We start from the raw sequence: 27,486 nt of genomic DNA on the forward strand, positions 1-27,486 counted from the left end.
ACGCACAGCAATTCTCCAGAAAGCCCACGCTTGCTGCATGCGCAGGCTGTGCCTGGAGGCGTCCCAAGCAGTGATCCTTGTGCCCCCTCATCAGGCCCCAGGCTGGGAAGGCTGAGGGAGTGGGACCCCGCCAGCTGGCTTCTCGGTCCCTCCTTCCCATGCCCATGTCCTCCAATGCCAATACATTGGTCCTGCTGCTCTGGTCCTGCTTCAGGTAGATCCTCAAGGAGGCACCTCTTGAGCTGTGCTTCTCCAGGAGTCCCTGCAGAGGGTCATGGACCCTGCTTGCCCCTGAGCCTGTTGGGTGTCCTGTGGAAATCCTGCCACGAATCTGGTTGTGCGTGCTGTGCCAGCAGCCTTGATGCCAAAGCAAAGTTGTGGGCAAGGCACGGGCTGGAGGAAGGACGCGTATGGATTGGTCAACACGTGCCTTGGTCACAGGCGTGCATCACACCTAGCCAGAGGTGTCCAGCAAAGAGCGCTGGGAGGGGAAGAGCCTTCATTCTGAGCCACGGGCTGTCTGCTGGCTGAGGCATGTGGGGATGGAGGATTGATGGAAGATGGCAAAAGAGGCAGGCAAAGCTCTGCCGAGATCAAAGCCCAATCTCAGAGAGAGAGAGAGTCTGAAAGGCAAGAGCAGAGGTGCCCAGCCTAGAAAGAGCATGCGTGACACGGTGTGAGTGAGTACAGCATGAGAGAGCGCAACTGATGGTGCCGACCCTTGCATGTGGATGTCCAGGCTGAAGCCTGTGGGCTCTGGGGGGGGCCTGCCTCATTCATCAGGAAACACTTTAAAGTGATGCCCTGCAGGGCATGGGGCTGGCGAGGTGGGACACTCCCCATCACTGGCTGCATCATCTGCCTGTGCTGACGTGTCATTTCCTCTGGAAAAGCTTTGGCCTCTAATACCGTCACTTGAAAGGAGCCTGTGTGGCTGAACGGCCATGTCATGAACAAGGAAATGAAAAGGCAGCGTTGCAGGGAACATAAGCAGTGTTCTCATTTCTTTAATTGAGAAGTTTTGCATGCAAGATGGGCTTGTTGGTAAACACATTACATGCACAAAGGGTGCCTCTGGGCCTGGGGCGGTCTGGAGCAGTATAAAAGCCAGTCCAGCTGCAGGTATCCTCATCCACTTCTCCTGCCTTCTCCTCCTTGGTGAACAAGGTGAGCTGCAAACACCTTTGCCTCACTCTCCTCTTTCTCTTCTTCTCCTCTTTGTCCCTTTGTCTCGGTGTAGCTTTTGTTGAGAGCCTTGCTCCTTCATCGTGCTCCCAGTGTCTCTGTCCACCTTACTGTCTGCTGCACTTCTCTCGGAGAAGATCCTGGGCTTTGTTTTCCAGGCTCCCTGTGGGCTCTGGGCTCTTGAACCTCTCTTCTCCCAAACGCAGGCTGTCCCTGCTCCCCAGCCTGTGGCGTTGCTCTTGCCGAGCAGGCTGTCAGGCTGCCCCTCTCATGCTGCGTGTGCTTTCCGTGCCCTCCCTCCCAGGTGCACCTCCGTCCCTCAGCCATGTCCTGCTACGATCTGTGCCGCCCCTGTGGCCCAACCCCGCTTGCCAACAGCTGCAACGAGCCCTGCGTCAGGCAGTGCCAGGACTCCCGCGTGGTGATCCAGCCCTCTCCCGTGGTGGTGACCCTGCCCGGACCCATCCTCAGCTCCTTCCCCCAGAACACCGCCGTGGGATCCAGCACCTCCGCTGCTGTGGGCAGCATCCTGAGTGCTGAAGGAGTTCCCATCAACTCCGGGGGCTTTAGCCTCTCTGGCCTTGGTGGCCGCTACACGAGCAGAAGATGCCTGCCCTGCTAAAGCCGGGCCGGACGTCCAGCGAGTGCATTGACCGGGAAGCCCAAAGCCAGGTGCCGGACTGAGGACGGAGCGGCTGGCCAGAGTTTCCAGATGGGCTGAGCACCCGCGTGCCCTCCTGCAAAGGAGGGAAGGAAGCCAGGTGCCATCCTGGGCTGTCTGGAAACACGGCCAGCTGGTGTTGTCATCTCCTTCTCCTCCCGCTTTCTTCTCCATTTCATGATGCCCTGATGCCTCGTGCTGTCCTGTGCCATGGGTTCATCCTGAAGCAAGCTGAGAGGGGTCCTGCTCATCACCCTCTCCCCATGTGTATCCATGACATGCGTCCCATTGCTGTGAGGGCATGCCTGGCTGTCACTGCCCTTGTAGCAGCCTGGACCGTGTCCCTTCCAACACACACTGCTTTGTTTCTCTCTTTAGACTCATTAAAGCTGATGCTGCATTGTAACTTGATGTCTCCTCATGTTCCTTCCCTCCTGGGATGCCCAGCCAAACTGTTCAGAGGGAGATGGGATGGTGTACAGGGCAAAGTTGAGGTTGAAAGTATGTGTTGCTCTTGCATCATTCCTTTGGAATTGGGGGTATGTGTCCAGTGGAAATTTTAAGTTGTATGTGACTTTTTATACGTGGTATGTCCTTCCTGAGGCCACCCACCTTCCTGGGTTCTGAACACCATACCTTTGTGGCTCTTGGCATATCTCTTGCCATGTTTTCAATGGCTCCAAGAGGTGCTTGATGTGTGCCAGATGCCAATGGAATTGCAAACTTTCACTTGGCTCTCAGGCCACCTCTTTGTGCCCACCAGGCCCTTTTCTCAAGTACTCAGCAACACTGGCACAGCGCCACAGTCCCTGCTTGGGAGGCCACGTGGCCTTCATGACAGTGAAGTGTGGGCATTTAGCAAGTCCCTCTCGTTCCCTTGCACAGCAGGGGAAGGAAAGAAGGCACCCTCCACGATGCAGCCATTGTCTCTTCCTGCCCTTCTGCCCTGAATTGCAAGACCTCAGATGTCAGGGAGGAAAGTGACTTTGCTGGTGCATGGAGGCGGCGTGTAGTTGGTGGGGCCTACTCCACCGGGATGTGGTGGTTGCTCCTGCCACAGGAGATGTGGGAGAGGACAACTGCCTCTGCCTTGCTCCAGCGTGCTCTAGTCCTCCACAACTGGTGTTTTTATCCCGTGCCCCTGTCCTGTTTCAGGTGGAGAGAGGGGCACCTCCTGTTCTGTCCCATACGCTGCGTGAACCCCTACAGTGCCTTTTGCCATGGCTCAAGGCCTGTCTTCCCTGCAGGACAGCTGCCACCGCAAGGCCCCTGTGCCCTGCTCCGCAGGAAGGCCCTCAGGAAATGCCCTCTCCAGCAACGCTCCTGAGCCAGGCTGAGCTGCCAGCAGGAGCAAGGTGGGGTGAGAAGATGGTACCAGGGAGGGAAGGCGGCATCTGCAGGACGTGACCAGAGCGGGCTGTGGCCGGGCACTGGAGCCTTTGGGCAGGGCCTTGCCATAGGTGCTGACAGTGGGAGTAGCAAGGCCTGGCAGGAGACACTACCTGTGAATTTTCTGGGTCAGGGACGTGATGGAAATGACCCTTAGAAGAAGAGACCTATCTTGCATTTATGGAAAATAAATGTATGTATTTTTATTTATAAAAATAAAATTAAAAATATTTATATTTATTTATGAAATCCTTTCTTGCAGGAACAAGTCCTTCTCCCCACTGCTGTGACAGGTGGAGCTGGTGTCCTTTGTGCCAGGTGCACAGGAGATACCCTCCTCTTGCCCATCAGTGACCTGAGTGCAGTACCAACAAGGCCGATGGCTCTGCTCAGCCTCACCTGCGGTCTCTCTCTCCTCCCTCTTCCCTTTGACCCAGACCTTTATTCAAGCTCTGTCCTGGCCTTTAGCCCTTTCCTCAGCTGGCTGGCAGGACTGTAAGCCTCCTGCTCCTTTGCAGGCTGGCTTATGACTGACCACGAACCCCCTTGATCCTGAGTGCAAGGAACCCACTGATGTGCCAGCCTCTCCTTGGGCGTGTCTGGACACTATGGCCCTGGTCAGGATTCAGTGAGCTCTGTTGGACCAGGTCACTGTGACTGGGTCTGCTCCTGATGTGGGGACTGACTGTCCTGCTTGATGCCAGTCCTGCTTCATCCATGAACTTGATGGTTGAGCTGGTCTCTGGGCTGCACCCGTCTCCTGTCTGTGGATGTTCCTTGCTCACTTACTGTGCAACGGGGCCATTGCTAGTGAGGCTGCTGCCCTCCTGGCCTTGTTGTCATCTCACCTCCTGGCTCTCAGCCGGCAGGGAGCAATTGGCTCTCACTGACCCCTGGCAGCGTTTCTACTTTGATGGGCTTTCACTGTCATCATTTTAACCAACGTGACTTCTAAGCTCTCTTCATCACCTTAAATGAGGAATTTGGCCCGCGCCCGTGTGATTAGAGAGCTGCCTGTCCCTGGTGGAGTCCCAGCCTAATTGGGGAAGGACTCCTTGCAGTGAGGACATGGCTGGGGTGTCAGAGGAATGCGGCTTGTGCCCCAAGCTGGGCTTTCATTCCTGTTGGGGACATTCAGCTGGCTTTCTGCCCTGGGAACACTTGTGCCGAGCATGGAATCCTTCCCTTGGAATGCATCCCTGGGGAGATCCTGACACCTGCTGCTCTCCAGGCTGTCCTTGCTGGCACTGCCAGCCCTCGCTTGTTTCTGTGGAGAGTGATGTGTTGCATGGAAATCTTGCTGAGAGTTTGGAACTGCATGTGCTGTCCTGCCAGTATGCGGAGCCACAGCAGAAGCTGAGTCATGGACCGTGAGGAGGAGGAGGAGGAGGAGGAGGAAAGGGCTTGTATTTAGTCCCCAGCAGGTGCCTTGTTCTGGGGGTGCATGCCAGTCTACCAGGAATGGCAAACAATACCTGGTTGTGTCAGAGCAACATCCTTCTTTCCGAAAGGTGCCTGTGGTGGGGACTGGGGACCTCTAGATGCTGCTGACAGAGCTGAGAGAGAAAAGAGCTAGGCTTATTTCTGCCGAGAGCAACGCTCAGTATCAAGGAAGGGCTAAAGCCCAAGGGCAGAGCTGGCGTGCTTGGGAAGCTGGTGCCTCAGGCAGCCTGAGCTGGTCGATAGGGAAAGCTGACTGGCCTCCCATGGGAAGCTTGTTGGAAGCCTGGCCTTCAATGAAAGGTTTACAAGGCGATGAGGCTGCATTTGGTGGGCCAAAATCTGAAAACCAACGCCAGGAGGGCAAGATGTTGGCATCGTCCGGCGAATTACGCCGTTTCCTTCTCTTTGCCTTAATCTTTTTTCTTTGGTTCTGTGTCAGCGGCCCAGAAATATTTTGGCCTCTAATACCGTCACTTGAAAGGAGCCTGTGTGGCTGAACGGCCATGTCATGAACAAGGAAATGAAAAGGCAGCGTTGCAGGGAACATAAGCAGTGTTCTCATTTCTTTAATTGAGAAGTTTTGCATGCAAGATGGGCTTGTTGGTAAACACATTACATGCACAAAGGGTGCCTCTGGGCCTGGGGCGGTCTGGAGCAGTATAAAAGCCAGTCCAGCTGCAGGTATCCTCATCCACTTCTCCTGCCTTCTCCTCCTTGGTGAACAAGGTGAGCTGCAAACACCTTTGCCTCACTCTCCTCTTTCTCTTCTTCTCCTCTTTGTCCCTTTGTCTCGGTGTAGCTTTTGTTGAGAGCCTTGCTCCTTCATCGTGCTCCCAGTGTCTCTGTCCACCTTACTGTCTGCTGCACTTCTCTCGGAGAAGATCCTGGGCTTTGTTTTCCAGGCTCCCTGTGGGCTCTGGGCTCTTGAACCTCTCTTCTCCCAAACGCAGGCTGTCCCTGCTCCCCAGCCTGTGGCGTTGCTCTTGCCGAGCAGGCTGTCAGGCTGCCCCTCTCATGCTGCGTGTGCTTTCCGTGCCCTCCCTCCCAGGTGCACCTCCGTCCCTCAGCCATGTCCTGCTACGATCTGTGCCGCCCCTGTGGCCCAACCCCGCTTGCCAACAGCTGCAACGAGCCCTGCGTCAGGCAGTGCCAGGACTCCCGCGTGGTGATCCAGCCCTCTCCCGTGGTGGTGACCCTGCCCGGACCCATCCTCAGCTCCTTCCCCCAGAACACCGCCGTGGGATCCAGCACCTCCGCTGCTGTGGGCAGCATCCTGAGTGAGGAGGGAGTGCCCATCAACTCCGGGGGCTTTAGCCTCTCTGGCCTTGGTGGCCGCTACACGAGCAGAAGATGCCTGCCCTGCTAAAGCCGGGCCGGACGTCCAGCGAGTGCATTGACCGGGAAGCCCAAAGCCAGGTGCCGGACTGAGGACGGAGCGGCTGGCCAGAGTTTCCAGATGGGCTGAGCACCCGCGTGCCCTCCTGCAAAGGAGGGAAGGAAGCCAGGTGCCATCCTGGGCTGTCTGGAAACACGGCCAGCTGGTGTTGTCATCTCCTTCTCCTCCCGCTTTCTTCTCCATTTCATGATGCCCTGATGCCTCGTGCTGTCCTGTGCCATGGGTTCATCCTGAAGCAAGCTGAGAGGGGTCCTGCTCATCACCCTCTCCCCATGTGTACCCATGACATGCGTCCCATTGCTGTGAGGGCATGCCTGGCTGTCACTGCCCTTGTAGCAGCCTGGACCGCGTCCCTTCCAACACACACTGCTTTGTTTCTCTCTTTAGACTCATTAAAGCTGATGCTGCATTGTAACTTGATGTCTCCTCATGTTCCTTCCCTCCTGGGATGCCCAGCCAAACTGTTCAGAGGGAGATGGGATGGTATACAGGGCAAAGTTGAGGTTGAAAGTATGTGTTGCTCTTGCATCATTCCTTTGGAATTGGGGGTATGTGTCCAGTGGAAATTTTAAGTTGTATGTGACTTTTTATACGTGGTATGTCCTTCCTGAGGCCACCCACCTTCCTGGGTTCTGAACACCATACCTTTGTGGCTCTTGGCATATCTCTTGCCATGTTTTCAATGGCTCCAAGAGGTGCTTGATGTGTGCCAGATGCCAATGGAATTGCAAACTTTCACTTGGCCCACAGGCCACCTCTTTGTGCCCACCAGGCCCTTTTCTCAAGTACTCAGCAACACTGGCACAGCGCCACAGTCCCTGCTTGGGAGGCCACGTGGCCTTCATGACAGTGAAGTGTGGGCATTTAGCAAGTCCCTCTCGTTCCCTTGCACAGCAGGGGAAGGAAAGAAGGCACCCTCCACGATGCAGCCATTGTCTCTTCCTGCCCTTCTGCCCTGAATTGCAAGACCTCAGATGTCAGGGAGGAAAGTGACTTTGCTGGTGCATGGAGGCGGCGTGTAGTTGGTGGGGCCTACTCCACCGGGATGTGGTGGTTGCTCCTGCCACAGGAGATGTGGGAGAGGACAACTGCCTCTGCCTTGCTCCAGCGTGCTCTAGTCCTCCACAACTGGTGTTTTTATCCCGTGCCCCTGTCCTGTTTCAGGTGGAGAGAGGGGCACCTCCTGTTCTGTCCCATACGCTGCGTGAACCCCTACAGTGCCTTTTGCCATGGCTCAAGGCCTGTCTTCCCTGCAGGACAGCTGCCACCGCAAGGCCCCTGTGCCCTGCTCCGCAGGAAGGCCCTCAGGAAATGCCCTCTCCAGCAACGCTCCTGAGCCAGGCTGAGCTGCCAGCAGGAGCAAGGTGGGGTGAGAAGATGGTACCAGGGAGGGAAGGCGGCATCTGCAGGACGTGACCAGAGCGGGCTGTGGCCGGGCACTGGAGCCTTTGGGCAGGGCCTTGCCATAGGTGCTGACAGTGGGAGTAGCAAGGCCTGGCAGGAGACACTACCTGTGAATTTTCTGGGTCAGGGACGTGATGGAAATGACCCTTAGAAGAAGAGACCTATCTTGCATTTATGGAAAATAAATGTATGTATTTTTATTTATAAAAATAAAATTAAAAATATTTATATTTATTTATGAAATCCTTTCTTGCAGGAACAAGTCCTTCTCCCCACTGCTGTGACAGGTGGAGCTGGTGTCCTTTGTGCCAGGTGCACAGGAGATACCCTCCTCTTGCCCATCAGTGACCTGAGTGCAGTACCAACAAGGCCGATGGCTCTGCTCAGCCTCACCTGCGGTCTCTCTCTCCTCCCTCTTCCCTTTGACCCAGACCTTTATTCAAGCTCTGTCCTGGCCTTTAGCCCTTTCCTCAGCTGGCTGGCAGGACTGTAAGCCTCCTGCTCCTTTGCAGGCTGGCTTATGACTGACCACGAACCCCCTTGATCCTGAGTGCAAGGAACCCACTGATGTGCCAGCCTCTCCTTGGGCGTGTCTGGACACTATGGCCCTGGTCAGGATTCAGTGAGCTCTGTTGGACCAGGTCACTGTGACTGGGTCTGCTCCTGATGTGGGGACTGACTGTCCTGCTTGATGCCAGTCCTGCTTCATCCATGAACTTGATGGTTGAGCTGGTCTCTGGGCTGCACCCGTCTCCTGTCTGTGGATGTTCCTTGCTCACTTACTGTGCAACGGGGCCATTGCTAGTGAGGCTGCTGCCCTCCTGGCCTTGTTGTCATCTCACCTCCTGGCTCTCAGCCGGCAGGGAGCAATTGGCTCTCACTGACCCCTGGCAGCGTTTCTACTTTGATGGGCTTTCACTGTCATCATTTTAACCAACGTGACTTCTAAGCTCTCTTCATCACCTTAAATGAGGAATTTGGCCCGCGCCCGTGTGATTAGAGAGCTGCCTGTCCCTGGTGGAGTCCCAGCCTAATTGGGGAAGGACTCCTTGCAGTGAGGACATGGCTGGGGTGTCAGAGGAATGCGGCTTGTGCCCCAAGCTGGGCTTTCATTCCTGTTGGGGACATTCAGCTGGCTTTCTGCCCTGGGAACACTTGTGCCGAGCATGGAATCCTTCCCTTGGAATGCATCCCTGGGGAGATCCTGACACCTGCTGCTCTCCAGGCTGTCCTTGCTGGCACTGCCAGCCCTCGCTTGTTTCTGTGGAGAGTGATGTGTTGCATGGAAATCTTGCTGAGAGTTTGGAACTGCATGTGCTGTCCTGCCAGTATGCGGAGCCACAGCAGAAGCTGAGTCATGGACCGTGAGGAGGAGGAGGAGGAGGAGGAGGAAAGGGCTTGTATTTAGTCCCCAGCAGGTGCCTTGTTCTGGGGGTGCATGCCAGTCTACCAGGAATGGCAAACAATACCTGGTTGTGTCAGAGCAACATCCTTCTTTCCGAAAGGTGCCTGTGGTGGGGACTGGGGACCTCTAGATGCTGCTGACAGAGCTGAGAGAGAAAAGAGCTAGGCTTATTTCTGCCGAGAGCAACGCTCAGTATCAAGGAAGGGCTAAAGCCCAAGGGCAGAGCTGGCGTGCTTGGGAAGCTGGTGCCTCAGGCAGCCTGAGCTGGTCGATAGGGAAAGCTGACTGGCCTCCCATGGGAAGCTTGTTGGAAGCCTGGCCTTCAATGAAAGGTTTACAAGGCGATGAGGCTGCATTTGGTGGGCCAAAATCTGAAAACCAACGCCAGGAGGGCAAGATGTTGGCATCGTCCGGCGAATTACGCCGTTTCCTTCTCTTTGCCTTAATCTTTTTTCTTTGGTTCTGTGTCAGCGGCCCAGAAATATTTTGGCCTCTAATACCGTCACTTGAAAGGAGCCTGTGTGGCTGAACGGCCATGTCATGAACAAGGAAATGAAAAGGCAGCGTTGCAGGGAACATAAGCAGTGTTCTCATTTCTTTAATTGAGAAGTTTTGCATGCAAGATGGGCTTGTTGGTAAACACATTACATGCACAAAGGGTGCCTCTGGGCCTGGGGCGGTCTGGAGCAGTATAAAAGCCAGTCCAGCTGCAGGTATCCTCATCCACGTCTCCTGCCTTCTCCTCCTTGGTGAACAAGGTGAGCTGCAAACACCTTTGCCTCACTCTCCTCTTTCTCTTCTTCTCCTCTTTGTCCCTTTGTCTCGGTGTAGCTTTTGTTGAGAGCCTTGCTCCTTCATCGTGCTACCAGTGTCTCTGTCCACCTTACTGTCTGCTGCACTTCTCTCGGAGAAGATCCTGGGCTTTGTTTTCCAGGCTCCCTGTGGGCTCTGGGCTCTTGAACCTCTCTTCTCCCAAACGCAGGCTGTCCCTGCTCCCCAGCCTGTGGCGTTGCTCTTGCCGAGCAGGCTGTCAGGCTGCCCCTCTCATGCTGCGTGTGCTTTCCGTGCCCTCCCTCCCAGGTGCACCTCCGTCCCTCAGCCATGTCCTGCTACGATCTGTGCCGCCCCTGTGGCCCAACCCCGCTTGCCAACAGCTGCAACGAGCCCTGCGTCAGGCAGTGCCAGGACTCCCGCGTGGTGATCCAGCCCTCTCCCGTGGTGGTGACCCTGCCCGGACCCATCCTCAGCTCCTTCCCCCAGAACACCGCCGTGGGATCCAGCACCTCCGCTGCTGTGGGCAGCATCCTGAGTGAGGAGGGAGTGCCCATCAACTCCGGGGGCTTTAGCCTCTCTGGCCTTGGTGGCCGCTACATGAGCAGAAGATGCCTGCCCTGCTAAAGCCGGGCCGGACGTCCAGCGAGTGCATTGACCGGGAAGCCCAAAGCCAGGTGCCGGACTGAGGACGGAGCTGCTGGCCAGAGTTTCCAGATGGGCTGAGCACCCGCGTGCCCTCCTGCAAAGGAGGGAAGGAAGCCAGGTGCCATCCTGGGCTGTCTGGAAACACGGCCAGCTGGTGTTGTCATCTCCTTCTCCTCCCGCTTTCTTCTCCATTTCATGATGCCCTGATGCCTCGTGCTGTCCTGTGCCATGGGTTCATCCTGAAGCAAGCTGAGAGGGGTCCTGCTCATCACCCTCTCCCCATGTGTATCCATGACATGCGTCCCATTGCTGTGAGGGCATGCCTGGCTGTCACTGCCCTTGTAGCAGCCTGGACCGCTGTCCCTTCCAACACACACTGCTTTGTTTCTCTCTTTAGACTCATTAAAGCTGATGCTGCATTGTAACTTGATGTCTCCTCATGTTCCTTCCCTCCTGGGATGCCCAGCCAAACTGTTCAGAGGGAGATGGGATGGTATACAGGGCAAAGTTGAGGTTGAAAGTATGTGTTGCTCTTGCATCATTCCTTTGGAATTGGGGGTATGTGTCCAGTGGAAATTTTAAGTTGTATGTGACTTTTTATACGTGGTATGTCCTTCCTGAGGCCACCCACCTTCCTGGGTTCTGAACACCATACCTTTGTGGCTCTTGGCATATCTCTTGCCATGTTTTCAATGGCTCCAAGAGGTGCTTGATGTGTGCCAGATGCCAATGGAATTGCAAACTTTCACTTGGCCCACAGGCCACCTCTTTGTGCCCACCAGGCCCTTTTCTCAAGTACTCAGCAACACTGGCACAGCGCCACAGTCCCTGCTTGGGAGGCCACGTGGCCTTCATGACAGTGAAGTGTGGGCATTTAGCAAGTCCCTCTCGTTCCCTTGCACAGCAGGGGAAGGAAAGAAGGCACCCTCCACGATGCAGCCATTGTCTCTTCCTGCCCTTCTGCCCTGAATTGCAAGACCTCAGATGTCAGGGAGGAAAGTGACTTTGCTGGTGCATGGAGGCGGCGTGTAGTTGGTGGGGCCTACTCCACCGGGATGTGGTGGTTGCTCCTGCCACAGGAGATGTGGGAGAGGACAACTGCCTCTGCCTTGCTCCAGCGTGCTCTAGTCCTCCACAACTGGTGTTTTTATCCCGTGCCCCTGTCCTGTTTCAGGTGGAGAGAGGGGCACCTCCTGTTCTGTCCCATACGCTGCGTGAACCCCTACAGTGCCTTTTGCCATGGCTCAAGGCCTGTCTTCCCTGCAGGACAGCTGCCACCGCAAGGCCCCTGTGCCCTGCTCCGCAGGAAGGCCCTCAGGAAATGCCCTCTCCAGCAACGCTCCTGAGCCAGGCTGAGCTGCCAGCAGGAGCAAGGTGGGGTGAGAAGATGGTACCAGGGAGGGAAGGCGGCATCTGCAGGACGTGACCAGAGCGGGCTGTGGCCGGGCACTGGAGCCTTTGGGCAGGGCCTTGCCATAGGTGCTGACAGTGGGAGTAGCAAGGCCTGGCAGGAGACACTACCTGTGAATTTTCTGGGTCAGGGACGTGATGGAAATGACCCTTAGAAGAAGAGACCTATCTTGCATTTATGGAAAATAAATGTATGTATTTTTATTTATAAAAATAAAATTAAAAATATTTATATTTATTTATGAAATCCTTTCTTGCAGGAACAAGTCCTTCTCCCCACTGCTGTGACAGGTGGAGCTGGTGTCCTTTGTGCCAGGTGCACAGGAGATACCCTCCTCTTGCCCATCAGTGACCTGAGTGCAGTACCAACAAGGCCGATGGCTCTGCTCAGCCTCACCTGCGGTCTCTCTCTCCTCCCTCTTCCCTTTGACCCAGACCTTTATTCAAGCTCTGTCCTGGCCTTTAGCCCTTTCCTCAGCTGGCTGGCAGGACTGTAAGCCTCCTGCTCCTTTGCAGGCTGGCTTATGACTGACCACGAACCCCCTTGATCCTGAGTGCAAGGAACCCACTGATGTGCCAGCCTCTCCTTGGGCGTGTCTGGACACTATGGCCCTGGTCAGGATTCAGTGAGCTCTGTTGGACCAGGTCACTGTGACTGGGTCTGCTCCTGATGTGGGGACTGACTGTCCTGCTTGATGCCAGTCCTGCTTCATCCATGAACTTGATGGTTGAGCTGGTCTCTGGGCTGCACCCGTCTCCTGTCTGTGGATGTTCCTTGCTCACTTACTGTGCAACGGGGCCATTGCTAGTGAGGCTGCTGCCCTCCTGGCCTTGTTGTCATCTCACCTCCTGGCTCTCAGCCGGCAGGGAGCAATTGGCTCTCACTGACCCCTGGCAGCGTTTCTACTTTGATGGGCTTTCACTGTCATCATTTTAACCAACGTGACTTCTAAGCTCTCTTCATCACCTTAAATGAGGAATTTGGCCCGCGCCCGTGTGATTAGAGAGCTGCCTGTCCCTGGTGGAGTCCCAGCCTAATTGGGGAAGGACTCCTTGCAGTGAGGACATGGCTGGGGTGTCAGAGGAATGCGGCTTGTGCCCCAAGCTGGGCTTTCATTCCTGTTGGGGACATTCAGCTGGCTTTCTGCCCTGGGAACACTTGTGCCGAGCATGGAATCCTTCCCTTGGAATGCATCCCTGGGGAGATCCTGACACCTGCTGCTCTCCAGGCTGTCCTTGCTGGCACTGCCAGCCCTCGCTTGTTTCTGTGGAGAGTGATGTGTTGCATGGAAATCTTGCTGAGAGTTTGGAACTGCATGTGCTGTCCTGCCAGTATGCGGAGCCACAGCAGAAGCTGAGTCATGGACCGTGAGGAGGAGGAGGAGGAGGAGGAGGAAAGGGCTTGTATTTAGTCCCCAGCAGGTGCCTTGTTCTGGGGGTGCATGCCAGTCTACCAGGAATGGCAAACAATACCTGGTTGTGTCAGAGCAACATCCTTCTTTCCGAAAGGTGCCTGTGGTGGGGACTGGGGACCTCTAGATGCTGCTGACAGAGCTGAGAGAGAAAAGAGCTAGGCTTATTTCTGCCGAGAGCAACGCTCAGTATCAAGGAAGGGCTAAAGCCCAAGGGCAGAGCTGGCGTGCTTGGGAAGCTGGTGCCTCAGGCAGCCTGAGCTGGTCGATAGGGAAAGCTGACTGGCCTCCCATGGGAAGCTTGTTGGAAGCCTGGCCTTCAATGAAAGGTTTACAAGGCGATGAGGCTGCATTTGGTGGGCCAAAATCTGAAAACCAACGCCAGGAGGGCAAGATGTTGGCATCGTCCGGCGAATTACGCCGTTTCCTTCTCTTTGCCTTAATCTTTTTTCTTTGGTTCTGTGTCAGCGGCCCAGAAATATTTTGGCCTCTAATACCGTCACTTGAAAGGAGCCTGTGTGGCTGAACGGCCATGTCATGAACAAGGAAATGAAAAGGCAGCGTTGCAGGGAACATAAGCAGTGTTCTCATTTCTTTAATTGAGAAGTTTTGCATGCAAGATGGGCTTGTTGGTAAACACATTACATGCACAAAGGGTGCCTCTGGGCCTGGGGCGGTCTGGAGCAGTATAAAAGCCAGTCCAGCTGCAGGTATCCTCATCCACGTCTCCTGCCTTCTCCTCCTTGGTGAACAAGGTGAGCTGCAAACACCTTTGCCTCACTCTCCTCTTTCTCTTCTTCTCCTCTTTGTCCCTTTGTCTCGGTGTAGCTTTTGTTGAGAGCCTTGCTCCTTCATCGTGCTCCCAGTGTCTCTGTCCACCTTACTGTCTGCTGCACTTCTCTCGGAGAAGATCCTGGGCTTTGTTTTCCAGGCTCCCTGTGGGCTCTGGGCTCTTGAACCTCTCTTCTCCCAAACGCAGGCTGTCCCTGCTCCCCAGCCTGTGGCGTTGCTCTTGCCGAGCAGGCTGTCAGGCTGCCCCTCTCATGCTGCGTGTGCTTTCCGTGCCCTCCCTCCCAGGTGCACCTCCGTCCCTCAGCCATGTCCTGCTACGATCTGTGCCGCCCCTGTGGCCCAACCCCGCTTGCCAACAGCTGCAACGAGCCCTGCGTCAGGCAGTGCCAGGACTCCCGCGTGGTGATCCAGCCCTCTCCCGTGGTGGTGACCCTGCCCGGACCCATCCTCAGCTCCTTCCCCCAGAACACCGCCGTGGGATCCAGCACCTCCGCTGCTGTGGGCAGCATCCTGAGTGAGGAGGGAGTGCCCATCAACTCCGGGGGCTTTAGCCTCTCTGGCCTTGGTGGCCGCTACACGAGCAGAAGATGCCTGCCCTGCTAAAGCCGGGCCGGACGTCCAGCGAGTGCATTGACCGGGAAGCCCAAAGCCAGGTGCCGGACTGAGGACGGAGCTGCTGGCCAGAGTTTCCAGATGGGCTGAGCACCCGCGTGCCCTCCTGCAAAGGAGGGAAGGAAGCCAGGTGCCATCCTGGGCTGTCTGGAAACACGGCCAGCTGGTGTTGTCATCTCCTTCTCCTCCCGCTTTCTTCTCCATTTCATGATGCCCTGATGCCTCGTGCTGTCCTGTGCCATGGGTTCATCCTGAAGCAAGCTGAGAGGGGTCCTGCTCATCACCCTCTCCCCATGTGTATCCATGACATGCGTCCCATTGCTGTGAGGGCATGCCTGGCTGTCACTGCCCTTGTAGCAGCCTGGACCGCGTCCCTTCCAACACACACTGCTTTGTTTCTCTCTTTAGACTCATTAAAGCTGATGCTGCATTGTAACTTGATGTCTCCTCATGTTCCTTCCCTCCTGGGATGCCCAGCCAAACTGTTCAGAGGGAGATGGGATGCTACACAGGGAAATGTGTGGCTGAAGGAATGTTGTGCATTTCTATTATTCCTGGGGGATTGGGGGTTGGTGTTTAGCTGAAATGGTCACTTGTATGGCGTAGAGGAATGAAGGCAGTGGGTTGATTGACATTGATAACATGTAGCTGTGGCCTTGCCTCAGAGGCAGGGGGTTGATTGTCCTGGATGGTGTGCAGCTGTAGCTTGTTCCCGCTAAGTGGTTAAGTAGCCCTGAGGAGTGTGTGGTCAGGTGTAGGAGTTTCAGTGTTGTTTGACCTCTGGTGGAAGGTGCTGCTGAACAGGTAGTAGAGCCTGACCCAGGGGTCCTCAAACTTTTTAAACAGGGCCTGGTATGTGGATTAAGTAGTAGGAAGTCATCTGTGGCTGCTTGGTTTCCCCCCAACTCCTGGTGGTGGAATTCTGTAAATACCGGGGGCTGGACTGAGGGCCCTGGGGGGCTGTATCTGGCCCACGGACCTTAGTTTGAGGACCCTTGATCTAACCAATGGTAAAGCTTTGTTGCAGCACAAACAAACTATTAGGCTGCCACAAGGCTTTACTGTGGGTTAGATTCTACTGTCTGTGCTGTATCTCCTTCCTCCAGAGGTCAGACCACGCTGCTCCTTCTCCATTTAACCCCCTCTCCCACAGTTGTATGGGACTCGTTTTATATGCGGTATGTCCTTCCTGAGGCCACCCACATCACTTGGTCCTGAACACCATACCTTTGTGGCTAATGGCATATCCCTTGCCGTGTTTTCAATAGCTCCAAGAGGTGCTTGATGTGTGCCAGATGCCAATGGAATTGTGAACCTTCACTTCTGCCCACAGGCCACCTCTTTGTGCCCACCAGGCCGTTTTTCTCAAGTACTCAGCAACACTGGCACAGCGCCACAGTCCCTGCTTGGGAGGCCACGTGGCCTGTGGGCCATGACAGTGAAGTGTGGGCATTTAGCAAGTCCCTCTCGTTCCCTTGCACAGCAGGGGAAGGAAAGAAGGCACCCTCCACGATGCAGCCATTGTCTCTTCCTGCCCTTCTGCCCTGAATTGCAAGACCTCAGATGTCAGGGAGGAAAGTGACTTTGCTGGTGCATGGAGGCGGCGTGTAGTTGGTGGGGCCTACTCCACCGGGATGTGGTGGTTGCTCCTGCCACAGGAGATGTGGGAGAGGACAACTGCCTCTGCCTTGCTCCAGCGTGCTCTAGTCCTCCACAACTGGTGTTTTTATCCCGTGCCCCTGTCCTGTTTCAGGTGGAGAGAGGGGCACCTCCTGTTCTGTCCCATACGCTGCGTGAACCCCTACAGTGCCTTTTGCCATGGCTCAAGGCCTGTCTTCCCTGCAGGACAGCTGCCACCGCAAGGCCCCTGTGCCCTGCTCCGCAGGAAGGCCCTCAGGAAATGCCCTCTCCAGCAACGCTCCTGAGCCAGGCTGAGCTGCCAGCAGGAGCAAGGTGGGGTGAGAAGATGGTACCAGGGAGGGAAGGCGGCATCTGCAGGACGTGACCAGAGCGGGCTGTGGCCGGGCACTGGAGCCTTTGGGCAGGGCCTTGCCATAGGTGCTGACAGTGGGAGTAGCAAGGCCTGGCAGGAGACACTACCTGTGAATTTTCTGGGTCAGGGACGTGATGGAAATGACCCTTAGAAGAAGAGACCTATCTTGCATTTATGGAAAATAAATGTATGTATTTTTATTTATAAAAATAAAATTAAAAATATTTATATTTATTTATGAAATCCTTTCTTGCAGGAACAAGTCCTTCTCCCCACTGCTGTGACAGGTGGAGCTGGTGTCCTTTGTGCCAGGTGCACAGGAGATACCCTCCTCTTGCCCATCAGTGACCTGAGTGCAGTACCAACAAGGCCGATGGCTCTGCTCAGCCTCACCTGCGGTCTCTCTCTCCTCCCTCTTCCCTTTGACCCAGACCTTTATTCAAGCTCTGTCCTGGCCTTTATCCCTTTCCTCAGCTGGCTGGCAGGACTGTAAGCCTCCCGCTCCTTTGCAGGCTGGCTTATGACTGACCACGAACCCCCTTGATCCTGAGTGCAAGGAACCCACTGATGTGCCAGCCTCTCCTTGGGCGTGTCTGGACACTATGGCCCTGGTCAGGATTCAGTGAGCTCTGTTGGACCAGGTCACTGTGACTGGGTCTGCTCCTGATGTGGGGACTGACTGTCCTGCTTGATGCCAGTCCTGCTTCATCCATGAACTTGATGGTTGAGCTGGTCTCTGGGCTGCACCTGTCTCCTGTCTGTGGATGTTCCTTGCTCACTTACTGTGCGGAGGGATCCTTCTTCTTTTTCTTCCGTTTCATTTTCCCTGAAATATTTTGGCGTCTCATACCATCAGATGAAAGGAGCCTGTGTGGCTGAATGGCCATGTCATAAACAGGGAAATGAAAAGGCAGCGTTGCAGGGAACATAAGCAGTGTTCTCATTTCTTTAATTGAGAAGTTTTGCATGCAAGATGGGCTTGTTGGTAAACACATTACATGCACAAAGGGTGCCTCTGGGCCTGGGGCGGTCTGGAGCAGTATAAAAGCCAGTCCAGCTGCAGGTATCCTCATCCACTTCTCCTGCCTTCTCCTCCTTGGTGAACAAGGTGAGCTGCAAACACCTTTGCCTCACTCTCCTCTTTCTCTTCTTCTCCTCTTTGTCCCTTTGTCTCGGTGTAGCTTTTGTTGAGAGCCTTGCTCCTTCATCGTGCTCCCAGTGTCTCTGTCCACCTTACTGTCTGCTGCACTTCTCTCGGAGAAGATCCTGGGCTTTGTTTTCCAGGCTCCCTGTGGGCTCTGGGCTCTTGAACCTCTCTTCTCCCAAACGCAGGCTGTCCCTGCTCCCCAGCCTGTGGCGTTGCTCTTGCCGAGCAGGCTGTCAGGCTGCCCCTCTCATGCTGCGTGTGCTTTCCGTGCCCTCCCTCCCAGGTGCACCTCCGTCCCTCAGCCATGTCCTGCTACGATCTGTGCCGCCCCTGTGGCCCAACCCCGCTTGCCAACAGCTGCAACGAGCCCTGCGTCAGGCAGTGCCAGGACTCCCGCGTGGTGATCCAGCCCTCTCCCGTGGTGGTGACCCTGCCCGGACCCATCCTCAGCTCCTTCCCCCAGAACACCGCCGTGGGATCCAGCACCTCCGCTGCTGTGGGCAGCATCCTGAGTGAGGAGGGAGTGCCCATCAACTCCGGGGGCTTTAGCCTCTCTGGCCTTGGTGGCCGCTACACGAGCAGAAGATGCCTGCCCTGCTAAAGCCGGGCCGGACGTCCAGCGAGTGCATTGACCGGGAAGCCCAAAGCCAGGTGCCGGACTGAGGACGGAGCTGCTGGCCAGAGTTTCCAGATGGGCTGAGCACCCGCGTGCCCTCCTGCAAAGGAGGGAAGGAAGCCAGGTGCCATCCTGGGCTGTCTGGAAACACGGCCAGCTGGTGTTGTCATCTCCTTCTCCTCCCGCTTTCTTCTCCATTTCATGATGCCCTGATGCCTCGTGCTGTCCTGTGCCATGGGTTCATCCTGAAGCAAGCTGAGAGGGGTCCTGCTCATCACCCTCTCCCCATGTGTATCCATGACATGCGTCCCATTGCTGTGAGGGCATGCCTGGCTGTCACTGCCCTTGTAGCAGCCTGGACCGCGTCCCTTCCAACACACACTGCTTTGTTTCTCTCTTTAGACTCATTAAAGCTGATGCTGCATTGTAACTTGATGTCTCCTCATGTTCCTTCCCTCCTGGGATGCCCAGCCAAACTGTTCAGAGGGAGATGGGATGCTACACAGGGAAATGTGTGGCTGAAGGAATGTTGTGCATTTCTATTATTCCTGGGGGATTGGGGGTTGGTGTTTAGCTGAAATGGTCACTTGTATGGCGTAGAGGAATGAAGGCAGTGGGTTGATTGACATTGATAACATGTAGCTGTGGCCTTGCCTCAGAGGCAGGGGGTTGATTGTCCTGGATGGTGTGCAGCTGTAGCTTGTTCCCGCTAAGTGGTTAAGTAGCCCTGAGGAGTGTGTGGTCAGGTGTAGGAGTTTCAGTGTTGTTTGACCTCTGGTGGAAGGTGCTGCTGAACAGGTAGTAGAGCCTGACCCAGGGGTCCTCAAACTTTTTAAACAGGGCCTGGTATGTGGATTAAGTAGTAGGAAGTCATCTGTGGCTGCTTGGTTTCCCCCCAACTCCTGGTGGTGGAATTCTGTAAATACCGGGGGCTGGACTGAGGGCCCTGGGGGGCTGTATCTGGCCCACGGACCTTAGTTTGAGGACCCTTGATCTAACCAATGGTAAAGCTTTGTTGCAGCACAAACAAACTATTAGGCTGCCACAAGGCTTTACTGTGGGTTAGATTCTACTGTCTGTGCTGTATCTCCTTCCTCCAGAGGTCAGACCACGCTGCTCCTTCTCCATTTAACCCCCTCTCCCACAGTTGTATGGGACTCGTTTTATATGCGGTATGTCCTTCCTGAGGCCACCCACATCACTTGGTCCTGAACACCATACCTTTGTGGCTAATGGCATATCCCTTGCCGTGTTTTCAATAGCTCCAAGAGGTGCTTGATGTGTGCCAGATGCCAATGGAATTGTGAACCTTCACTTCTGCCCACAGGCCACCTCTTTGTGCCCACCAGGCCGTTTTTCTCAAGTACTCAGCAACACTGGCACAGCGCCACAGTCCCTGCTTGGGAGGCCACGTGGCCTGTGGGCCATGACAGTGAAGTGTGGGCATTTAGCAAGTCCCTCTCGTTCCCTTGCACAGCAGGGGAAGGAAAGAAGGCACCCTCCACGATGCAGCCATTGTCTCTTCCTGCCCTTCTGCCCTGAATTGCAAGACCTCAGATGTCAGGGAGGAAAGTGACTTTGCTGGTGCATGGAGGCGGCGTGTAGTTGGTGGGGCCTACTCCACCGGGATGTGGTGGTTGCTCCTGCCACAGGAGATGTGGGAGAGGACAACTGCCTCTGCCTTGCTCCAGCGTGCTCTAGTCCTCCACAACTGGTGTTTTTATCCCGTGCCCCTGTCCTGTTTCAGGTGGAGAGAGGGGCACCTCCTGTTCTGTCCCATACGCTGCGTGAACCCCTACAGTGCCTTTTGCCATGGCTCAAGGCCTGTCTTCCCTGCAGGACAGCTGCCACCGCAAGGCCCCTGTGCCCTGCTCCGCAGGAAGGCCCTCAGGAAATGCCCTCTCCAGCAACGCTCCTGAGCCAGGCTGAGCTGCCAGCAGGAGCAAGGTGGGGTGAGAAGATGGTACCAGGGAGGGAAGGCGGCATCTGCAGGACGTGACCAGAGCGGGCTGTGGCCGGGCACTGGAGCCTTTGGGCAGGGCCTTGCCATAGGTGCTGACAGTGGGAGTAGCAAGGCCTGGCAGGAGACACTACCTGTGAATTTTCTGGGTCAGGGACGTGATGGAAATGACCCTTAGAAGAAGAGACCTATCTTGCATTTATGGAAAATAAATGTATGTATTTTTATTTATAAAAATAAAATTAAAAATATTTATATTTATTTATGAAATCCTTTCTTGCAGGAACAAGTCCTTCTCCCCACTGCTGTGACAGGTGGAGCTGGTGTCCTTTGTGCCAGGTGCACAGGAGATACCCTCCTCTTGCCCATCAGTGACCTGAGTGCAGTACCAACAAGGCCGATGGCTCTGCTCAGCCTCACCTGCGGTCTCTCTCTCCTCCCTCTTCCCTTTGACCCAGACCTTTATTCAAGCTCTGTCCTGGCCTTTAGCCCTTTCCTCAGCTGGCTGGCAGGACTGTAAGCCTCCTGCTCCTTTGCAGGCTGGCTTATGACTGACCACGAACCCCCTTGATCCTGAGTGCAAGGAACCCACTGATGTGCCAGCCTCTCCTTGGGCGTGTCTGGACACTATGGCCCTGGTCAGGATTCAGTGAGCTCTGTTGGACCAGGTCACTGTGACTGGGTCTGCTCCTGATGTGGGGACTGACTGTCCTGCTTGATGCCAGTCCTGCTTCATCCATGAACTTGATGGTTGAGCTGGTCTCTGGGCTGCACCTGTCTCCTGTCTGTGGATGTTCCTTGCTCACTTACTGTGCGGAGGGATCCTTCTTCTTTTTCTTCCGTTTCATTTTCCCTGAAATGTTTTGGCGTCTCATACCATCAGATGAAAGGAGCCTGTGTGGCTGAATGGCCATGTCATAAACAGGGAAATGAAAAGGCAGCGTTGCAGGGAACATAAGCAGTGTTCTCATTTCTTTAATTGAGAAGTTTTGCATGCAAGATGGGCTTGTTGGTAAACACATTACATGCACAAAGGGTGCCTCTGGGCCTGGGGCGGTCTGGAGCAGTATAAAAGCCAGTCCAGCTGCAGGTATCCTCATCCACTTCTCCTGCCTTCTCCTCCTTGGTGAACAAGGTGAGCTGCAAACACCTTTGCCTCACTCTCCTCTTTCTCTTCTTCTCCTCTTTGTCCCTTTGTCTCGGTGTAGCTTTTGTTGAGAGCCTTGCTCCTTCATCGTGCTCCCAGTGTCTCTGTCCACCTTACTGTCTGCTGCACTTCTCTCGGAGAAGATCCTGGGCTTTGTTTTCCAGGCTCCCTGTGGGCTCTGGGCTCTTGAACCTCTCTTCTCCCAAACGCAGGCTGTCCCTGCTCCCCAGCCTGTGGCGTTGCTCTTGCCGAGCAGGCTGTCAGGCTGCCCCTCTCATGCTGCGTGTGCTTTCCGTGCCCTCCCTCCCAGGTGCACCTCCGTCCCTCAGCCATGTCCTGCTACGATCTGTGCCGCCCCTGTGGCCCAACCCCGCTTGCCAACAGCTGCAACGAGCCCTGCGTCAGGCAGTGCCAGGACTCCCGCGTGGTGATCCAGCCCTCTCCCGTGGTGGTGACCCTGCCCGGACCCATCCTCAGCTCCTTCCCCCAGAACACCGCCGTGGGATCCTCAGCATCCGCTGCTGTGGGCAGCATCCTGAGTGAGGAGGGAGTGCCCATCAACTCCGGGGGCTTTAGCCTCTCTGGCCTTGGTGGCCGCTACACGAGCAGAAGATGCCTGCCCTGCTAAAGCCGGGCCGGACGTCCAGCGAGTGCATTGACCGGGAAGCCCAAAGCCAGGTGCCGGACTGAGGACGGAGCGGCTGGCCAGAGTTTCCAGATGGGCTGAGCACCCGCGTGCCCTCCTGCAAAGGAGGAATTATGGTTCTATCTGGACACATGGCCATATTTTCTTGTTATTGAAATTCCTACTTTTGATGACTTTCCTTTCATCTGTGATTTTAATCTCACATTGTCTTGGTATAATGGTGTACTTTTAAATGATCAGTAGAGGGGTTTATTCAGGAATTAAGGAATAGTGGAATCTTGCTTGCTGTCTTTTAGTTGGAATGGTTTACATGGCTTCTTTCATTTATTTTTATATATATATATATATATTCCGGGTTTTTTTTGGCGGAATGCTACTTGTCTATCATTAAACTGATGCTGCATAAAAATTTCAGTTTAAGTGTGGTTTTCTTCTCACTTTTTCATTCCCTCAAGGTGGAATTTTTCACTATATGGAAAAAATCTATGCAGACTACCTTCTCAATGGAAAATGCGAATTGAATATTTACCTCAGTCTATATAATAAGAATAATATCATTGTTCACGCTCTGGTGAAGCATTGAAATGTTTTACATATATATATATATCTTTTGCTAGGGTTTTTTTCCAAATTTTTTTGCACTTCTGTTTTTAAAAGTAAAATTGTGCTATTTCAGGTTTAGAGCTTATCACTGAATTGACATCTTTTAAACTCTGAGAATTTGAAAATGCATAATAATTGTTTCAGAAGTAATATTTGGGTGTATATTTTTGGTTAGATTGAATGCTACCAGACTTTGATGTTTAAACCATTATACACTTTTAGTGCTCTTCACTCAAGACTTTAAAGGTGATGTGAGTGTTCAAACCTTATTAGAGTAATAAGACTCTTTATATTATTGTATCATTAATAAATTTTTATGATGGGCTTTGAGGTCCTCTCTTTCAAGCCTGAAACAAAATCTGAGAAGTATTATTCCTTAGCTAATCCACACAAGGACTCATAATATAGAGGAAAAATTATGTGAGTGAAAAACTAGACGAATGGCCATAGGTATTTCCCTTAAGATCAGTTTGGTTTTAATCCTGTTGCTCACCATCTGGGAATTTTCTCAAAGGTGTTAAAATTCAGCACATTGTGTGCAAGTAAGAGTCATTAAAGAACAATAAAGAATACCTTTGTCATTAGGCACATAGACTTTGAGAAAATTATCCAAGTTTTTTATTGTATCAACTCCTTTGCTCTCCCCCTGGAGCTACTTGGGATCCTGCAGGACACAGCAGAGGAAAGCAGTAAGAATGAGAGTTGTGTAATTAAAGTTTCATAGTGCTGAGACAGAAATAGTGGAGGAACCAGTGGGAAGATACCGGCATTCAAGTTCAGTGTGGGAACCAGTCCAAATGTCCACACAGTATGGGAAAAGATGTAGGTTTATTTTTTTCCCCCCCGAATGTTTTACACTTATGTTCTCTTTACTTAAGAATTACTTGCATACAAATTTTCTAGACGAGGGTAAAATATAGTTTAGAGATAAGATAGTATATGCCCCCTTTTAGGTTGTGGCTTGAGGCAGCAAAAAAGTATGAAAGATGGGAAATCCATAGGTATGAAACTGAGTAGAGTCTTTACTTAAATATTGGTTTCTATGAGCGTATTTTCTAAACAAATAATACAAAGGACTGCAATGCATGCACAAGCATATAGTGCCCTGTTGACAGAATTGGTATGACTGAAGTAATCAGTTATTCGCTCAGATCTATGAGGGATCACTGATTTCACTCTGATGTACATCAAAGAATGGCTTCATTCTTGGTGGCAGGAAGGCAACTTTCTATAATGCAAACGGACATGTAGCCTAAAGAGTACAGCAATGAATTTCAGGAGGATGAAATATCCCATTAAGTGGCCTATGTACAACAACAGCATGTCCTGAAAGGTACATTTTGTGTTGCTTGTTGTGAATGAAGAAGCTTGGAGAACTACTCTCTGCCATAAGCCCCTAAATCTAGGCTTGCTGATTTAAAAGAAGAAAAGCAAGCAGTGTCCTGGCACTAGCCATCTTCAGACAGCATGGCATCATGCTGTGTTTGTGCATGATGTTGAAGCCTTTACTAAATCATTAGCGTTAGAGCTCCTGAAGAATGTGAACATAAATTTGAAAGCCATGTTTGTACTTTAAGACTGAAGAAATTGGTACAATAACTATGCATATGGATGTTTATGAATGTATGAGACAATTGAGACATCCTTTTTTGCATGAGTTAGTTCCCACACATATTTTTGCAGTTGGAACCTTTTCTTGATAATGAAATTGTTTTGCTTTTGTTTTCCAGTCTGCGTTCAGCCTGGCATTGCATGAGAAGCATACTCTACCCATAAAAAAATCTTTCATCTTCACAAATTATGGGTACTTTTAATTTATGGTACTTTTATACTGACTGTGAGTGTCAACATGAAATTACTGCATGCTCAGTCTAATAAAGACTTTTTTCCAGCTCCTCAGCAATTTGTTAGCTTGTGGGTGTCTCAGGAGCACAATCTAAGATTACATTCAAGACATTTTCTAAAACTCTTTGTGTGCAATTTCCTGTCTGACCCACTTAAGAACAATTGCCGGTTAACTTGTTCACCATCTTTTAAAAAAATCTCTGAGGAGATCTCCAAGGAGGACTTCAAGCCTCTTGGATGAGTTCTTTGAGGCAGTCAGACTAATCTGGAGCTGAGCCATGGTCAGGAGACAGTTCAGGAGTCTTTTTGGAAATACTGCAGTGATCTCTGATGAGTTTGTTTTTAAAATACGAGGTACTATACCAGATAGAAGCTCTCATGTTAATAAAAGGAAGCAGAAGTGTTGAAAACTGTGGCTATTGTTACAAGTGTACAGGAAAATAAATTCCCCAGGTTGCCAGCAAGCACCTGATGCTACAGAAGAATTTGTATTTCAAAAATGTACATGTTTACATGTTTATGGGTTGGTAGCACTGTTTAGGTCTGGAAAGGAAGGGAAATACTTCAGAGTGTACATGGGTTCCTTTAGATAATTTTATTGAAGTATGAAAATCTGTGTAAAACTTTATAAAAGGCTGATTTTTATTTTTGTTTTTAAATTGTTCAAGGCTGGTTTCCATAGTCTGTTAAAATACAAATGGCTTCACTTTGTGAATGTATAAACCTATGTGTGGGCTTACAGATGGCAAAGAATGATCTTGGTTCAGAGGTTTTAGAGACATCCCATCGGGTGGATGATGAGGGCATTAAAACCTCGTTATATATCATGAACAGTTTGATAACTTAATTCTGTGAATCAGCACATTGTTAATGAAAATTGTGAAGGACTTTAATGCCTTTCTTCTTTAGGAAACTAAGACAAGAACTTTTGTTTCCCAGATCTCTATGAATCCTCATGCACACTATTTAATACCTCTTCTCCAAGGAGAAGTTCAAACCCTGCAGCTTGTACAGGAGAGAGACTGCACAGTGAAGTTAAAAAACATATTAAAATTTTGTATATATATTCCACTTACCCAATGAACTTCCATCAGTCTGCAGTGTAAATGAGGGAAGCAAGGGAAAAAAATACAATGGCAAATAGCCCTTTGTGTGGTTTTTTCCTCCAATGACTCCACACTTAAGCTTGTGCAAGGGCAATACCTCAAAATAGTTTAAAATCCGTGTGTTTCCTCAAGATGACGTGTGAAGTGCTATTCATGTTTGTGGTCTGAGATGGTACAGAAGGGAGTTACAGGTTCCCTTTGTAAAAGAACTGATAATTCACATTTCACTGTCCTTGTGTGCTAGCAGCTGTGCCTCAGCCTGTGTTACTGCAGTAGTAGTGTGCTACTATCCAAATCTGGTATGATAGAATACTTTTTTTTTTTTCTCAATTTCACAAAGGGCTGTAATTCTCTCTCATCAGATTCAGTAGGATTTCAGGTGTGCACATGCTCGGGTTTTTTTTGCAGGGCCTTCACAAAACACAGGAGTTCAGTCTAGATTGTTCTTATGCTTGGCTGGAATCACAACTTTGTAAACACTGGTGGAGACCGGAATTTACTAAGGATTTACACTCAAATTTTTAATAAAAGAACAACTTTGAATGATGAATTGTATATTGTATACATTCTTCTTAGTATTTTTCCTAATGACTAAAGTGAAACATACACTGGAGCATAAATTTTTTTGTGACTGAAAGGTGGCACTGAAATAAATTTGGTCCATAATACCAGAAGATGAGAGCAACTTGTATGACGGAATATGTCTGTCAGGAGATAAGGAAATCAAAACAAAGTAATAAACAGTGAGGAAAAGACATTTAATCAGTTGGAAGCATTTTGCATTCAGGACATACTCGTTGGTAAATAATTTCATGCACAAAGGATGTCTGTGGTCCTCAGGCCATCTGAGATGCAGTATAAAAGCTAACTCAACTCAAGGTCCTTCCTACCACTTCTCTTACCTTTTTCCTCTTTTGTGAACAAGGTTAGTTCGAATCTACTTCTCTTTTTCTATTTGCTGTATTCTTGCCTTCGTACAATTTGATTGCTGTTCTTTTTCCTCCACAGTGTTCTCTAGTTGCTGGATTGTTCTGGGGGAAGAATTTTTCTTTTTAAAAAGTAGATTTTTTGCTGTTAGAATTGCAGGTATTTCTGGAGTCCTGAGTTGGCTATATAGATCCTTGAAATGGTGATATAAATTTATTCAAATGTGGGCTTTCAGACATGCTAAGTGACTTAGCAAATCCTAATAACAATAAAGATTTACAAAGTGAATGAGTAGAATACCTGTGCAAGGGGGCTGGAACTAGGTGATTTTTAAAGGTCCCTTCTAACTCAAACCATTCTATGATTCTGTTATTAGAGATTTATGTGCTCAGTCATCTTTCAAGTAGCAATGTGCATTTTATATCTTTAAGGGTCTTATCCATCACCTGTAATGCCTGAAATTTCAGCTGGTTTGATATGAAAACAACAGTGTTTGTAAAGGATGTGGATGCATTTATCTTCAGAAATGTCATCTAGAAAAATTTCTTTGTTGTTTCTTTCATGGGAAGCTTCTCCAGTGTTCCCATTTTTGTTATGATGAATCTATTACTGGGCACAGTGGGGAAGAAAAGGGTAAAATGAACCAGATTCTAAAGAAACAGCTGGAGAGCAAGGAAGCTAGGAAGGTTCAAAGCAGAGGTTTGTGGGTTTTAAATATCAATTATGTCGTACCATAAGTTTATGAGCTCTAACTACCACATTCCAAACAAAGAGAAAACAAAGCTGAGCACTGAGTTTAGAAGGAATAGTCATACTGAGTTCAGCAAGGATATTGGCTCTAATCACTTATCCTCAACGTCCTTCTGCTATAGTAATCAATGTGGACTTCAATATGATAGACGTCATCAAAAAGTTCTGCTGGGTATCTAATAGTTGCTGAATTTTGAAATTATGTTATAGAGTGCAAG

The 27,486-nt window shown here is 51.7% G+C and overlaps 6 pseudogenes; all 6 read left to right on the forward strand.

Moving 5' to 3' along the window:
• Positions 1-1,057: 1,057 nt before the first annotated feature.
• LOC119159309 lies at positions 1,058-1,852 on the forward strand (annotated as a pseudogene).
• A 3,442-nt stretch (positions 1,853-5,294) lies between these two features.
• Positions 5,295-6,092, forward strand: LOC119159308 (annotated as a pseudogene).
• Positions 6,093-9,531: 3,439 nt separating this feature from the next.
• LOC119159311 lies at positions 9,532-10,281 on the forward strand (annotated as a pseudogene).
• A 3,488-nt stretch (positions 10,282-13,769) lies between these two features.
• LOC119159302 lies at positions 13,770-14,811 on the forward strand (annotated as a pseudogene).
• A 2,708-nt stretch (positions 14,812-17,519) lies between these two features.
• On the forward strand, positions 17,520-18,561 carry LOC119159304 (annotated as a pseudogene).
• Positions 18,562-21,269: 2,708 nt separating this feature from the next.
• On the forward strand, positions 21,270-22,067 carry LOC119159312 (annotated as a pseudogene).
• Positions 22,068-27,486: the final 5,419 nt, after the last annotated feature.

Source organism: Falco rusticolus, chromosome 19 (assembly GCF_015220075.1).
Source record: "Falco rusticolus isolate bFalRus1 chromosome 19, bFalRus1.pri, whole genome shotgun sequence".
Taxonomy (NCBI): Eukaryota; Metazoa; Chordata; class Aves; order Falconiformes; family Falconidae; genus Falco; species Falco rusticolus.